The sequence below is a fragment of the Apus apus genome, chromosome 4 (genome assembly GCF_020740795.1).
Source record: "Apus apus isolate bApuApu2 chromosome 4, bApuApu2.pri.cur, whole genome shotgun sequence".
Lineage (NCBI taxonomy): Eukaryota > Metazoa > Chordata > Aves > Apodiformes > Apodidae > Apus > Apus apus.
Window position 1 is genome coordinate 72,330,342 of NC_067285.1, and position 16,504 is coordinate 72,346,845.

The 16,504-nt window shown below is 38.4% G+C and overlaps 1 protein-coding gene across 2 annotated transcripts in view; it reads left to right on the forward strand.

Moving 5' to 3' along the window:
* GRIA2 (glutamate ionotropic receptor AMPA type subunit 2) overlaps nt 1–1,170 on the forward strand; it is an 88,718-nt gene extending 87,548 nt beyond the window's left edge. For both annotated transcript variants that reach the window (XM_051617556.1, XM_051617555.1), the window contains one exon: nt 1–1,170. This exon is cut by the window's left edge and continues 1,710 nt beyond it. The gene's annotated coding sequence lies outside the window, so the exon portion shown is untranslated.
* Nucleotides 1,171–16,504: the final 15,334 nt, after the last annotated feature.

Below are 16,504 nucleotides of genomic sequence, written 5' to 3' on the forward strand. Positions count from 1 at the left end.
ATGTTTCTCTAGCTTTCCCTGTAGGTAAAATTCCATACATTTGATTTTTCTGCATTGTGGATATATTGCCTCATGCAGTATCAGTAAATCTCTGTTTTGATTTGGACTTAAATAAAATTTGAAATATGACTTGCAGTTTTAGTTGCAATCCATTTCTTGGGCTTAAGTAAAATACTGAACATTGGAGAAGACAGAGCATTTATCAGAAACTTGGAATCTGTTCTTCTGGTACAAGCTCTGAGCCTCTTTCTGCAAGCATGTGAACACAGTGTATACTCTCAGTGCGGTCAGCAAAAGAGGTGTATACAGTGGTTTCAATATCAAACTTAGCAGTAACTTCCCCTTAATTAAACTAAACCATTTCTTGACACATCTGTACTCCATAGGTGTTCTGTGCATTACTCCTCATCAGGAATGTTGGGGGATGCATTCTGATTTTTAATGTTCAATGCTAGAATGACCAAACTAAAATAATATTCGTATGGTAATTAAACGTTTTGAAAAAGTAGAATTGCATTACTGTGTACACTGGAAAGCTATTTATTATGCCTCTGGGCTTATTCCTCTAAAAATCGTAGCGTAAAAAATCTTTGTCAAGCCTGAACTGATGTATATAACTGAAACACTGTAAAGTTATATTTTCATGTTTTTATACTGAACAACATGATGGGAATACATAATGTATGAGTATTTCAATTACAGATTATATTGATTGGATAATACACATCTGAGTTAAAAAGCAGTAATCATAGTTTAATATCCATGTTACAGTACATCAGTATATTGCTATATAAAGTATGTCTGTGTGCATTTAAGTGAAAAGTAGCTAAGAGTGATGAAAGCTGTCCAAGGGTTTTTTATTAATTTTATATGAAAACTGTTATGGAGCAACCAAAATGTTTATGAACTCAAACTTGTGTAAATTTCAAACTGTCCTTTACTGTAGGTTTTTGTTTACAGTACAGTATCTTATTTTCTGCTTTGTTAAATGAGTAATGGTACAAAGCTGGACATACACTTTCTTAAGACATTACGTTTCTGTTTTTTCATGTATACCTATATGACAGAAAACGCTTCTGAATTTATTTTTCAATCTAACACATGATGGCTTTTCTGGAGTGTTGTATAAACTTCAATCATACATAAAAGATCTTCTTAAAAAAGGCAAAAGGCCTTTAATGTCTGTTTAGTATTATTGAAATCTGTTTTCTTATTTATTATAAATGTATTTTCCTAAGATTTTTACATAGAGTGAACCTGTTTGTCCTCAAGGACATGACATTTCCTTGAAGAGATTTGCAAGGAGAATATCAGTCTTTCCCCAGATCATCTTGTCACTCAAGAGTAGATTAACTGTAGTTCACGTTATCTCTAAACCAAGCATTGTAACATTCTTGCCAACAATATAATTGTATTTCTGAAATGTAACCTTCTTGATCGTGGTTATAATGGCAGTGTGATAGGATGATAATGCTAGTAGGTAAAGTATCTATTCAGTAAGTCTACTTAAAAATTGCTAGCTTGAATCAGTAATTTTTATTTTAACAGATTGTTCATGTGTCCAAAGCACCTGAGAAATGGCAAGTTTTCATTTATATATTTGTAGCGTTGCTACTAGCTATCTAGTACTACAAAGAGTGTACTGTAATAGCAAACAAACTGACTTTGAAGAGGTTTGCATTGTGAAAAGTTCAACTTTTCATTTTAATGTGTTACACATTGTAACAGAGTGTCTTGGGGTATCAGCCTCTTCTTGGGCTGATAGACGGGGACAATCTCTTTACACAAAGTACAGTGTATGAATAATTCTCTTTTAAAATACAAACATACGATTTCAGCCATCGTTTGGTACAGTTATATGAATACAGTGGTCACCAGCAATATAGAATCAGTAGCAGCTGTTCTGCATGATATCCCTAGAGGCTACTCAGACCTGTTTCTCAGTACCAAAGTTTATTGTTTATTAGGTCTTTTCACTTACTCTGTTGTGGGATCATAAAAATTTGCTGTGAGACACCTGTCAGGTCCAAATTCTCTTAGGCATTCATGTTATATCAAGCACTTAGAATAAAATTTAGCAAATTACTTAGCTGTGAACTTAACTTTGAACATTTTCCCTAGCATCATTTTTTATAGGTAATAAACATTACTGTATTACCTGTGTGAGGTACAGTTGTTCGCAGTTATACACAGTAGAATGGCACCGATGTTACAAATTTCATTCAGTCTATGCCTACTGTTCATCTTCCTGAAATTTCTGGTCGTATCATTCCTAATACTCAAAACTTTGGGGCTGCTTCAGATAGATCCATGGTAAAATTACCCTAAATCTGATCTTTTTTTCTGTCTTGAATGCTTTCTTTCTCCCCAAATAAGTTTGATAAGCATATCTGCATCCAATAGCTGGGGGCCTATGGGAACATGAACTGATAACAAGTTCATAACAGAGTCTCAATTGATTCCTGCTTGCATTTAGTAGATATCAACAGAGGATCACAGCTTCCATTAAGTTGTTTAGCACTTTAGTGTAAAATTTATCAAATTGATATTATTTGAAAAAGGAAATCTTTAAAATAGGATTTTTGTAAAAAAGTGGCAAAAACTTATAACATAGTAAGATGCTATACAAAAATTCTCAGAATTACTCATTTAACTCACCTAATGCTTTTACATGTCATGAGGCCTTTCCCTAGTCCTTAACCTTATGTTTAGGGCATGTTTCATGATGTGCTTTCTTTCCATCTGGCCCCACCACATGGAGTTAGTTCTAATGGATACTTTTTTAGCTAGAAAGACAGATAGAAAATACGATTACTGTATATAACACTAACTATATTTTATAAAACTATAATTGTAAGTCAATTCCGGTTTGGAAGTCGATTTTTAATATCAGTCATAGCGTATGTCTTTATATTAAAGAAGCAGTGATGATAAAGGTGAGAAAGACAGGTCATCTAAGCTAGATCCCTAATTCAAATGGCATCAGCACTGTACTGTTCTTCCATCAGTCTCCTTTGCATGTCTTTTGCTGCTAATGAAAACGAAAGTTTGGCTACCTCTGTAGTCATCTCAGAACTTTAGTTACCTCAGTGGTAAGAAAATTCTTTATAGCCAAAAGAAAATCATGATCCCATTTAATTCCACAAAGTTATCCAGTGAATGACTTTGTGGCATTTGCCCAAAGTTCTTCCTTTCAATACACTTAAAACCCTAACTCAACAGGAAAGGACCATTACTATGTGCTATAGGCATAGAGAAAAAGATTGCATTTCATTTGTCATTATTTTAAATAAATGCTGTTTTTTCAAGACTCACTTCTCTGTGTTAAAGCATTTACTCCTACTAGTCCTCTTACTGAAGACTTAAGAAGACTTTAAAATACGTAATGAAATGTATTTATTTATTTATTTGGTTGGTTTAAAGATCCCAAAATTAATTTTGAAAATGTATCCTACAGAATGCAAAGAGGCTGCTAAGCATCTTTCCATCCCCTTGAAATTGTCTTCAAGTTCATATCTGGAGGTAGGGGAAATGCTACATAAAATGGGGTTCCAGGGGATCCCACAAGCCCTGCAGGACCACACTGCCTCCTTTGCGTCTTTCCATGCACAGGAGGGAAGCAGGTGTGCAAAGCTGTAACAGGAGTTGGAGGGCCAGTTTCATATCATTGTTCTGTCCTCTGTCTGTCCTAAAAAGTGAAGGAGCATCCAAAAGATCCCTGTTTTCTAAGGATAGAAAATATACTCACGCTTAACTTCTTTTCCTTATAAAAACTCACTCTTAGTGCAGTTTTGAAATGATAATTCTGATTTGGTTTATTGCAAAAAAATCTAAAAACTGGAAAATAAATTCTGATTCCACAGTAATTTACATACATGTACACATGTAACACATACATGTACTAGCATCTTAGAAGGGGACAGCCCAGCATCCTCCTGGCATGTGCTTTACTGAAGCATCAAGAGCATCTTTACTTGGAGGCTCTTATATGACAACTTTTTACCCAATTTTTAAGTTGTGTTGTTACTGCGGCCTTTCAGCATTGTGTTCTCTGAATTAAGAGAAAAATGTAATTAAAGAGGTCAAGCTATTGGTCTTTTACCCAATAGTATGCCTTACAAATAAGGTCCTTTTTTTTCAGTAGTTGATTTCCTTATGAGTTTTGTTTTAAATTGCAAACTTATTTTGGGTTACCTCATACCCCTAAGTAGCAGAATATTCACATAATTTTTTGTTTTCTGGTGTTGAGCGAGTAGATGGTTTTCATACTGTCACAATTACTAAAGATACAATAATGCAAACTGCATAATTATTACTCAGGTGCTTGCTTTTGTTAATGTTTTTTATAATAATATCACAGAACTGTTGGAAGAATATTTTCACTAATTTGGCTTGGGAGCTAATAATACAGGTTACCTGTAGCTGTATTGATCATTCTGTTTCAGCTACTATGTGTTAATAAATAAGCAGAGTTGCTGGTATTTTAAAATTAAGACTCTGGATGTTCCATTATATACGTATGTATACATACCCATACACAAATATGGAAAAGCAATAGTAAAACTGGTGCTGAGTTTCGTAAGGCCATACTCAAAAATGTTGATAACCACAGCAATAATTCAAAGCAGGGCCAGTAGCGAGGGCAAGGTTCATAAGTGAGTGCCTTATCACCCTTAGTTTGAAATCTGGTGTAACTCCTGGTGATTATCCTTGTTCTCACTGACAGGATTAAGTTCTACAGAACTTCTGTGAGAAAAATGGGGCTTCCACACTGCCTTTGGCCAACACAAAAAGGTCAGATCAAAGCTATTGTGTCTGTCATTGCCTCCCCTTTAATCAGCAGGGAGGACGGGTTTATGTATATGCATGTATGTGCTTAATTTTTCAAATTACAGTGTCTTACCTGTTGAAAAATCCACACAGTTGATCCGAGAGGCTCAGGCTTAGTAAAATCTAAAATTACATTAAAAAGGACAAATGAAACATTACTCTTTGTAAGCTATTACTTGATTTTTCTGAACTAAAACCTCTGTAAGAAGTTAATGCCTCCAGAACAAAATACTGGGTGGGCATTGACAGGGCTGGATTTAACACTACCTACTTTGAACACTGTGCAATAATATATACTCCTATGGTGCTGTGGCAGAATTCTGTCCACATTTTTTAATATTTTTTTTTACTGGCAGAGACAAATAAGTAGTATAAGCTATAGGAAATCCTTTTGACAGTGTAGGCTTGGCAGACAATTTTTAGGCAATTTCTATTGATTGGCTGTATCTGTGGCATTGCCATATTCTTTAAGTCTGAATATAAAAATAATTATGCAATGCAATCAGCTGTTTTTATAAATCCATTCTCTTAAGTGAGAGCTGGACTTCACTTGGCATGTTTTCTTCATCCTGGTTACCTAAAGTACTTGTTCCTTTTTCATTGTATGCTACTACTTATTCTGGGAGATCTAAAAATAAGCATATATTTTTTAGTGTTGTAGATCCACAGTTAGATGTGGGAGATGCCAATCAGTTGTGCTTAGTCCACATCATGAGCTGCTTTCTATAGGAGATCTTTACTTGTGATTTACTTTTTAATCTTTGATCATTGGGAGAGGTTTTAGCATGTTGAGGGGAAAAAGTAAATTGCTTGCTGATTTGAGATGTTGCCCAAGTCATTCAGCTGTTGAGTATGTCCAGTGACTCACAGCTCTTACAGGAGCTTTCTCAGACAGCAGGGACAAAGACTGCTATAAGTAGAGGGAGGTCATACCCATCGGTCAGATCCTGCCTCCCTGAAGTCCAGGGGAGCTGCTGGGGCATCAGGACCAGGTCTGACTCTCCCAGTTGTCTTTCACATAGTAATGCAGTGATTTTCCCTGTCCCCAGGGTGCACCGTACTTGCACCCATGCTAGCAAAACGGAATTGCGAGCATGGTCAAAATACAAAATCTGTTTCTCCACTCTGAATGTGATGTTGAGGGGAAAAGCTGTCTCCTCCTATCCACACTTTCTGAAAAGTGCTTTTCCTTCCCCAAATTACATTAATAGAAAATAATCAGGTAATTTGTCATCATAGAGGAAACTCGACATATACCCTCATTCATGAATACTGAGCATACTAAACATACTAAACAAGCCTTCTTGGCTAGCTGGACTATTTTTTTGAGATTTTTCTCATGACAAAAAAGTCACTTCTTTAAGAACTATGACATCATATATTGCCATAAAAGAAAACATGTAAGCTTCCCAGTAGACCCAGGATCATGAGAACATAGATGTTACTTCTTGGTAAGATGGTAGCTAAGATTATAGTATGTATACACCCTTTCTTTATGCATGTTGTAATACTCTATGTAAAATCAGGATTATTTACTTGCTGAGTGATTTTTCTGTTGTGGCAGAGTTGTGTAATATTATATACAAATCATGCAAATTATTTTTACTTTTTTAAAGGGCATCCTTCAATCACTTAAACAAACCTAAGCTAGGAGCAATACAAGGAATTGAAGTGTGAAGCAAACTGCTCAATATGACATTACCCGATCTGTGCATTTTTCTTTTTTTCTTTCTTTTTTTAAATACTGTATAAAAAACCAGAGTCTTGCTAGAAGCAGAGGGGAACAGAAGAGTTGAAAAGAGAATGCAAACGAAACTTCAATGTGACTACAAGATGAGGTTTTGAAGCCAGGACTTGAAACTATGGTACTGCCCAGTAAATGAACTGGAGCTTAAGTTCTCATTTAAGTTAGAAAGTTAGAGGTTTGGTATATTTTGGTGGTGTAGCTGTATTATACAAATGTGTCATATTAAGGGTAGAAGGGAAGATAGCCTTTGACATTTAAGACTTAGACCTACACAGCATCCAGATACTAGCTATTTTAGGCTACTTTGTGAAATTGTTAAGGGCCAAACTTGTTTCTGAGCTAAATACAGGTTCCATTCTGGCTGCCTGCATCAAATCAGTGTCTGGGAATAAACATCAAATCTGACGATAAAAATTAGTCTATTTTCTAAGTGATTGTTTCTTATCAGCTGGCATACTTTGTATTTAAAAGTCAATATTTCAACAGCTAGCTAGAATAATTATTTTTCTTTGCTTTCCTTGCTGGCAATACTCTGCATGTTGTTGTGGTTTTTTTAAAGCTTTTTACTGAAATTTGTAAAAAGTGTTTACTGAGTGGAAATGTGGATTATCAGTCAAGCCAGTCATTATTTTTAAGACACTGGCTATTTTCTTCAGAAGATACAGAATGTCCATGCAATAGCAGAGAATAAGATAGGAGGAACTGTTGCAAGAGGATTTAGGTGAGATTTTGTTTGGTTTGTTTTTTTAAAAAATATGTCTACTTGTTTTCCTTTCACTACAGCTTTTGTAAAAAAATGAAAATTAGTCTTCTCTGTAACCCTCTGCTATTACATGCTCTGATGACATTGGTTGGCATCAGTGAAGCCACATGGATACCTTGGAAAATGTTCCCAAGTTAGTGCAGATAGATGATTGAACTGCCGATAGTAATAATAGATGTTTTCCATCTCCTTTCATTTCCATGGGGATGTGATTGTTCATGTGATTTGTACAGTTTTGTTTGTGGTGCAGCTGCAGACACAGGTCATTGTGGAAAAAAGTAAATACATTATTTCTGAAAAGAGTGGTGAAGAATAAGACACAGCTGACTGATGTTTGGGAAAAAAAAAAACAAAACACCATCACCACCACCAAACTTTATAAAAAACTGACTTTGCCTCTGATCATCCCTTAATGAGAGGGGGAAGTAAGTGGCTTCTGTGTCCTGCAATTGTATTCCCCTGCATAGAAAATCCTGTTATAAAGGTCAAGAGTGTGTACAAAGGTATTTTTGCAGAACCAGCCCTAACTGACTGAATTGTATATGAAGATATAAGTGTTGGTATTGACCATGGAATGAAATGCACAAAGGAAATTTCTTTTAAAAGTAGCTGATTGATATTTTTTTTTCTTTCCGTTACGTAGCAGTGTGAGGGTTTTTTTGGATCAGTACAAAATGCACATGAAGTAATGCTCCATGTCCTCCTCCTGCAGAATTCCATCACCATTTCATACCTTTTGTAATTTCTAATATTTACAGATCAACAGCAGATTTCCTTGTCAAAGACATCACCTTACAGAGCTTAGCTCATGTTTGATTTTAGATTCTAAACAATTAATCATAGACAGAAGTCCTTCCATCAAAGAGCCAGAAGAAAACTGATTTTTATAATCCACTTCTTTTCAGCACAAGGAAGTGTCACCAAATAATTTAGGATCCTTTCCGTACCTGGAAAGTACCTTTCCGCACTAGAAACAGTATAGTCGTATTCCTTGATTTTAATGTGAACTTTCATTCAGTATTGTCTTTCTGTCTGAAACATCTTGTACAGTTTTTCTCCCTTCTAGGAACAAAAAGATGATGTGAGACACCACAAGTATATTTCTGAAACCCCCTGCAGATACTGTCATTTATATTTATAGGTGCTTGGCTGTTTCTCACCTTAATTCCTCTGAGATCTTTATGGCTGGTAAGACTTGAATCTTCCAGACTTTGTCTATATGTCGTTGTGTTGGAAAGCTGGTATATAACCTTTTAACATTCAGTCGAGGGCCATTAACTAATGATTAATGATGCCCTTCAGATACAACATTTAGTTTATATTTAAAAAATGAGGCATTTACTGTGTTTTACAAATAATTTAAAATTTATGGCACACTAAAGTAAAGACTTAAGCATGCAAGTTAGGATGCTGAGGGTAAGAGATGATTAATGAATTAAGGTATAGGAGAAATAAAACATGAGACATTGCAGGCCGGTTGTGTTGATGTGAACATATACTCTATTTTGTGTTTAATACTTAGGTTTTAATCTTTGATTCTAAATTTTCTTAATGAAAAAATGGAGTAAGATATAGAAATATATATTGCGACTTCCATCTGTTGACACTACTTATTCCAGCTAAACTAATTGTTTCTCTAATGGTGATAACAGGAAAATAAAACCCTTTTCCATGAGCATCTTATGCTACTGATCACCCAGGATTGCTGCCTCTTGGAATATTTTCTTAATTTCTTTTTGGAAGGGTATCCTTCAGAGTGACATGCAGCTGCAAACATGAAATGCTTATTTTGCAAGTGCCTGGAACTTGCTGAATCATTTTGTCTTTGACAAATAAGTATTTTTTGTATGTTTCTATTCTGAACTTGAGGAAGTAGTACATTTTGATAGCATTTGAGTTCCAAAATCAGATGATACCTAGATGTATGAAGATTAGTTCTTCAATTTGTTTGTTGCCATAATTTAGCTCAGAAGCTTCTATGTTGTCTGTAAGATGGATTGCCCTTTGTGTTGTTTTACATGTTAGTGATTGTTATAAATGATAGTAAGAACCATAAAATTTAAACTTTCCATGTTAAAAAACCTTTCCAATTCCATTTGTCTGTGTGCTCGTGTTCAATCAGCCATGTAAAGTGTCTTATTTCAGAGACATTCAATTGTAGTCAGGCCTGTAATTCCATGCTTATTTGAAGACTTTATTAAATAAATTATGTAGCATTCACTAAACATGGAGTTAATCTTTCTGTTCCTTCAAGTTCATTCAGACTTGAGACTTGGTTTAATCGCCGTATTCTTTAGAAGAGTTGTTGACCTGCCATTCCTCTTGATGGAAGCTATTTACTCATCTATTTAACCTAAATATCCCTTTGGGAAAAATTACTTTAGCTGATATACACAAAAAGGAGTTTTACAAACTCCAAAAGCACTGTATTCAACTGCTTACAGTCTGCATCGCGTTCACCTCAAAAACTCATCAGAATAATTTTTCTCTATGGGTTACAATTTTTAGAGCTATGCAAAAGGCCTGTTTTTCTTACTGAAGTGCCAATATTCTCTGTTTTGGTGAAAATGTACTTGTGCACAAGTAGGCTGTATGCAATAGTGCAGGGCTGGATGACTGTCACTTTTTATATAAAAGACCTCAATGAACACAAGTCCCCTTTGAAGTAGGAAATATCCAGGCAGAGAGTTAAGAGATTTCCTGCTTCCAGACATTGTGGTTTTAAAGGCAGAACAATCTTATCATTAAATGATAGGTCATAAAAACAGTGCAAGAAAGACTGGAGCTGGGTCATTACTTGGCACAAAGTGCAAACACTTGTATTTAGGAGTGAGGCCATCAGAAATTGTAACCTTTCTCATACCCATTTGTCTGTCCATTCCTCCATTTCACTTTTCTCTGCAGCTTCCATAGAAAAAATAAGTGTGATAATGACCTGTTTTCTTATTCTGGAAAAAAACCCCATCACCTCACTTTAGGCATCAGAAATGGCACATAAAAGCAAATTAGATTGGTGAAAGTATGCTGGATAGTTTTTATTATGAACTTACCTTCTTGTCTTTTGGACGTTCAGTATTCCGGATATCTAAATTGAACAGTGAAAATCTCTTCTAAGCCATTTATCAGATTTTTGCTCTATGTGCCTTTGTCAATTAAGATTGCCTTGGCGATTTCCAACTCTCATCAAAAAATTTTTATAAAGAAGAAAGACTGACATGAAGATGTTTGAGACATCCTGTTTACAGGGCGATCTGTGCTACTAATGACTGGCAGCATAACCAGAACAGCAGCCTTCTGAGACAGCTTCAGAGTTTACTTTTTACAGTCACTGTGAAAGAAAACTGGAGGAGACAGAAGAAAAAGGCTATAAATGCACAAAAGGTTAAAATATATCTAGGATGCTGAAGTGCTAGCCTGGTTAATGAAAAGTGACCGAGTTAGCATTAAAACACCTCAAACCTGGAGCATTTCCAGGATCACTGAGTCACTATTAGGTGACAGATCTCAAGCAATTATTTCAGTAAGTACTGAAATATCTGCGAATACTAGCTAGTAGAGAGTGACCTTGTGCTGGATGATTATGAGTTAATTCATTATAAATTTAGTGTAAGGATAAACAAAAGTTGCCTATATTTAAGGGTCTCTCTTTCAAACTGTTACACATCAAGGCTGGCTCCATATTAATGCATCCAGCAGTGCCTGGTGTGTTCCTGTCATCCAGCCCATGAAACTGCTGCAGCAGTCCCTGGCGCACTGTTGCCTGGTGCCAGCCAAGCATGCTCCCTGGCAATTCCCAGTGTCAAGGAAGATAGTACCAGTAATACCTATTGTAATGGGACTGGTTATCAGAAGAAGTTTTAAGAGAGGTCAGAAGGAGTAACAGCAAAAACAATTTAAGAAAAATCAACCTGCAGTAGATTTTCCAAAAGCTATTAAAGACCAATTTTATTATTTATTTTTTTTTCATAAAGAAAATATATGAATGCCAAACATGAAAATATGGAATTTGATTGATGAAAGCTTACTTGTAACTCAAAAAATCAATGTATTTTTTGGTTCAGTTTTGACAAGGAAGTCTGGTGAATAAATTGCAGAAAGTTTCCTCCATAAGGAAAAGAAACTGCGAAGTAGGCAGGAATGTGAGTGAAGGAGATGGCGTTACCTAAGGAAATTTGAGGACTAGAGTTCTAGAAATAAGTCTGAACAGCATAAAATGAAAGGCACTAAAGGCACTTAAAAGAAAAACTTAGGACAGCAGCAGGTCAAAGGGGGACCAATTGTTTTGTGTTCAACACTGACTGACAGTGGATGCCTAATGAAGACCGAAGATTACACCTACAGTGTACTTCACCTTGATGCTCATGTGGCCTTCAGCAGTTTGATGGTCAGGGATGCCCTTGGACAAAGATGGTGTCTGCATTTTGCATCCTTTCCAGCAATTTATTTAATCACTTTGAACTTATCTACACTCGGGCAACCATCATATCCTGTGGCAGGAGTTGCCATGTTTTTTGTTTGTTGTTTTTTTTGGTCTTAAGTTTGTTATACAATGAAATGTAGTTAGCAGGTGCTCATTAATGATTGCTCTGAACTGAGAGGCTAGTAAACTATCATATGAGAGAAAACAAAAAACTGAGGTTCTTTCATGTAAGAAAATAAAAGCTGAGGCAGTGTGTGACTGCTGTTTATAAATACAAGTGGGAGAAGAGCTTCCTCCCAAGAGGGAGAAAAGCTGCTTACTTTGCTTACTTATAAAAAACAATGCTGGCACAAGAACAAGTTGAGAAAATTGACAAGGCATAAATTTAGAGTGGATTGTGAACATTTCTAGTCTCAGAGCAGCAGATCCTCGTGGCAGTCAGGTCAGAGGACTGTACTCTGCACAGGCAGTGCATTGGCCAGGGTGGTTAAGGAACAGCTGTTTTTACAGTTAACAACCTCTCAGAGGACCTCTGGTTCCTCATTTACAGAAGATCACCCCAGGCAAGAGTTCAAGAGATCAAATACATGCCTTTGGATCACCCTACCAGCAAAATGATGAAAATGCATTTTTATGACTGAAAGTTAATGATTTGGATTTGCAACTCGGAAGGTCCCTTTCCACTTGAAGCTCCTACGTGATCTGCCTGCAGAGATGCTCTTGGCTTTCATCTGGATTCACAGTCCTGTGTGGTCTCCTGAGTATAGGTATCTATATCAGCCATTTTGCAGAGAGACAAAAATTCACATGCCATCCTTGTGTTCCCTATTTCAGTGATGAGAAAACAAAGCCAACTTCTCCCAAAATGTACTTTGAATACAGAGGACCTTAGACTCATCCCTTCGGTTGTTCACAAAAGTTGATGAAAAATCCCTTTTCCATTGTGCAGATGAAACTGTTGTCACTAGTGCTAGTCTGTATTTTTAGGAATGAAATGTCTCCTGGAAAACCAGCTCCTGTTTTCTAAGAAACAGCAAAACAGTCACTGGGTAGGATCAGTGCAGGAGGGTTTGCTGACTTACACTAAAGAGGAGCCAGACTCACTTCGGTTCCAGTGGCTATAAGGACAGGACAGAAAACTCTCATGTAGTCAGCCAAAGAACTGGAACCCAAGTCCTCCTCTCATGTGGGCATCTAAGAGAGTCAGGCTTCAGCTTTTCCTCAGTTGTGTTTGTCTAACTGAGACTTGAATACTCCACAGGAACTGAAGCAGCTACATTAGGAGCAAATATTGCATCAGCTTGGTTTATTCTGTGTTTTGCTCTGCGGCTCAAATCCTCTCATTGCCCAACCACATACACATCTGGTTTTTTTTTCTGATTTCTGTCTGGAACAAGCCAGAGTGCTCCCTATGAGAGAAGACACAGCCATTGTTCAAAAGGTAGCCTGGATCCTGGAAGAGGACAGATTTAGGTTAGACATTAAGAAGAAATTCTTCACCATGTGGGTGATGAGACACTGGAACAGGGTGCCCAGTGAAGTTGTGGGTGCCCCATCCCTGGAAATGTTCAAGGCCAAGTTGGATGAGACTTTGAGCAGTGTGGTCTAGTGGGAAGTTGGAGCTAGATAATCTTTGAGGTCCCTTTCAACCCAAACCATTCTATGACTCTATCATCCACAGTTCATGCCTGATAGACAGTATAGATGCATTGTGTTTTGCTCGGTGTATGTATTTAGGCTGCTCTAAAAGGTGGTGGCCTTGAATAGTTTAAATGTGAATCTGGCCTTGATTCCTAACAGAGAGTGCCAAGATGAGACAGGTGTACACTGAAGTGCTAGAATTATGCAGAAGGCAGCATCTAATAAAGAGTTCTCCCAGGGAAGTGAGGAATTTAATTTGGATCCCCCACTCTACATGAATGGGGGATGCTACACTGGCATCACTACGTCCAAAGCCATTAGGAATTGTTATGAATGTCTAGAAGTAGACTATAAGGATGACAAGGTAGAGTGCATTTGGATCAGGATTAGGGGCAAGGCCAACAAGGCTGATATTGCTGTGGGAGTCTGCTATAGCCCTCCCAGTCAGGGCAGGGAGGTGGATGAATGGTTCTATAAATACCTGGGTGAAATCTCAGTCATTTGCTCTTGTTCTTGTGGGGGACTTCAGCTTCCCTAATGTCTGCTGGAACTACAACATAGCAGAGAAGGAACAGTCCCAGAGGTTCCTGGAAGGTGTCAAAGATAACTTCCTGACACAGGTGGTGAGTGAACCAACCAGACCTGCTCTTTGTGAACAGGCAAGGGCTGGTAGGAGATGTGACAGCTGAAGGTCGTCTTGAGCACAGCAACCATGAATTGTTAGAGTTCTATATTATTAGAGATGCCAGGAAGTGGGGGGCAGCAAAACATCCTAGACTTACAAAGGGAAAACTTTAACTTGCCTGATTGCCAGAATCCTTTGGGAGTCTGTTCTGAAGAGCACAGGAGGCCAGGAAAGTTGGTTGCTCTTCCAGAGGGAAGTCTTGAAGGTGCAGGAGAAGCCATCTCCATGTGCTGTAAGGTGAGCTAGTAGCATAGAAAACCAGCCTGGCTGAACAGGAAGCTTTGGCTGGCACTCAGGGAGAAAAAGAGAATCTATGGCCTTTGGAGGAAGGGGCAGGCCACTCACAATGAATAGAAAAATGCTGTAAGGTTATGAAGGGTGGGGAGGATTAGAAGGTCCAAGGCCCAGCTAGAAATTAATCTGGCCTCCATGGTAAAGAACAGGAAAAGTTTCTATAAATGTATTAACAAAAAAAGAAAGACCAGGGAGACCCTCCATCCCCTATTAGAAGCAGGAAGAAACATGGTGACAAACAATGAGGGAAAGGCTGAGGTGCTTAATGACTTTGCCTCAGTCTTTAGTAACTGAACTGGTGATATACAGGGAATCCAGCTCCCTTAGCTAGGGGACAGGGACTGAGAGCAGAATGATACCCCACAACCCAGGAGAAGATGGTCAGTGACCTGCTACATCATGTAGATGTGCACAAATTTATGTGGCCGGAATGGATGCATCCAAGAATGCTGAAAGCTGGTGGGGATGCTCACCAAGCCACTTTCCATCATTTATCAGCAGTCCTGGCTGACTGGAGAGGTACCAGCATATTGAAATTAGCCAGTGTAACCCACATATATAAAAAAGGATGGATGGATGATCTGGGAAATTACAGGCCTGTTAGTCTGACTTCAGTACTGGGGAAGCTGATGGAGCAGATCATCCTGAGTACCATTATGCGGTATGTGCAGAACAACTGGGTGATCAGATCCAGCCAACATGGGTTCATGAAAGGCAGGTCCTGTTTGACTAATCTGATCTTCTTCTATGACAGGGTGACCTGCTTATCCGATGAGGGAAGGCCTGTGGATGTTGTCTACCTTGGCTTTAGAAAACCTTTGACAAGATTTCCCATGGCATTTTCCTAGAGAAGCTGGCTGCTCGTGGCTTGGATGTGCATACACTTTGCTGGATAAAAAATTGGTTGGATGGCCAGATCCAAAGAGTTGTGCTGAATTGAGTTAAATCCAGTTGGCAGCCGGTCACGAGTGGTGTTCCCCAGGGCTCAGTGCTGGGGCCACTCCTGTTTAGCATCTATTGATGACTTGGATGAAGGGATAGAGTGCACCCTCAGTAAGTATGCAGATGACACTAAGCTGGGTGGAAGTGTTGACCTGCTTGAGGGTAGAAAGGCTCTACAGAGGGATCTAGACAGGCTTGATCAATGGACCAAGGCCAATGGCATGAATTTCAATAAGGCCAAATGTCAAGTCCTACACTTTGACCACAACAAGCCCCGGCAGCACTACAGGCTTGGGAAGGAGTGGTTGGAGATCTGCCCAGCAGAGAGGAACCTGGGGGTGTTGATTGGCAGCTGGCTGAACATGAACCAGTAGTGTGCCCAGGTGACCAAGAAGACCAACAGCATCCTGGCTTGCATCAGAAATAGTGTGATCAGCAGGACCAATGAGGTGATCCTACCCCTCTACCTCAAGCACTGTGTGCACTTTGGGGCACCACAGTATAGGAAGGACATCAAAGTGCTGCAGAGGGTGCAGAGAAGGGCAGCAAGGCTGATGAGGGGTCTGGAGAGCAGATCTTATGAGGAGAGGCTGAGGGAGCTGGTGCTGTTCAGCCTGGAGAAGAGGAGTCTGAGAGGAGACCTCATTGCTCTCTACAGCTATCTGAAAGGAGGTTGTAGTGAGGTGGGTGTTGGCCTCTTCTCCCTAGTGAATAGTGATAGGACAAGAGGAAATGAGGTCAAATGGCGCCAGGGGTCAAGTGGATATTAGGAAATATTTCTTCACAGAAAGAGTGGTGGGCATTGGATCAGGCTACCCAGGGAGGTGGTGGAGACACCATCCCTGAAGGTGTTAAAAAAATGGGTAGACCTGGTGTTTCAGGAGATGGTTTAGTGGTTGGGGGTTTTAGGGTGGATGGTTGGACTTGATCTTGAAGGTCTTTTCCAACCTTGACAATTCTATGATTGTATGAAATTATCTTAAACAGAATATCCTGTGCCGAGGTGTGTGAGCTGGCACTGCAGACATTTTCAAGGTCTCTGATCTTTAGCTTCTGGGATTTTTTTAATAGAAAACGATGGAGAAACCAAAGCTGCTCAAGCTTGATTACTGGTATTTTATGCTAAATACGATTGTTCCTGCCAAAAGCACTAAGCTGGCAGAGAAGCTTAGATGTCTTATT